The sequence below is a fragment of the Poecilia reticulata genome, unplaced genomic scaffold, assembly GCF_000633615.1.
Source record: "Poecilia reticulata strain Guanapo unplaced genomic scaffold, Guppy_female_1.0+MT scaffold_332, whole genome shotgun sequence".
Taxonomy (NCBI): Eukaryota; Metazoa; Chordata; class Actinopteri; order Cyprinodontiformes; family Poeciliidae; genus Poecilia; species Poecilia reticulata.
Window position 1 is genome coordinate 12,291 of NW_007615105.1, and position 912 is coordinate 13,202.

The following is a 912-nucleotide window of genomic DNA, read 5'->3' on the forward strand; positions in this document are numbered from 1 at the left end:
AGAGACTGTAGGAGCAGATCCACGTATTTATAGAAACATATTTATTTATCATTATTTATTAAGACTTTCTGTGATGTGGAAGTGGGCTGTGTGTGTGTGTGTGTGTGTGTGTGTGTGTGTGTGTGTGTGTGTGTGTGCATACAGACGTGTGTGACTGTAAATAAAACCAAGGGGCTCAAACACACAGTCTATTCAGGGCTTAAACTCAGAACCACTGGACTACAACTCCCACAATCCTCCTCTTTAGGACTACAACTCCCTGAGCTCTCCTATCAGAGCCGGCCCAAGGCAGAAGCAACCTAAACCAAACTCTGAGGTCCATCAGAGACTCACATGACTCCTCAGATCTAAAATATTTACATCTGATTGTTGAGAAAAAGWTACATTTATTTGACTTTTCCTCAGAGAAAGATTTAAACTTTAGTTTCAGTTTACTTTGTAAAACATTCAGTCATCCTCCATCTGGACTACAACTGTTTGGACTCTAACTCCCATCATGCCGTTCTGTTCGGGCTGAAGGACTCCATGTGATCTCAGCATCACATTCATATCAAGTCTTTCTCAGCTGCAGCCTCCTGCGTCACACAGGACTACATTACCCAGAGTTCCCTGCTCCATGGGACCRGACAGCAGCAGTGATGGACTGCTGGCTCTGCAGAAGACATGGGGACCAAACTGGACTCAACAAGAACCTCTGAGCTGGTTCTGCTGCTGGAACGGGTCCGACAGGAGAYGATCAGATGATCACACCTGGACACACCTGGACMCACCTGGCCCAGAGAGGCTGCTGGTCTCAAAGCTTMTTGTAAAAACAGAAAAATTAGTTATTAATGAAATTCAAATATTTAAATAAATTCCTTATAAAAATGAATGTTGGCTCCAACTCAGTGCTGGATAGAACCATCAGAACCA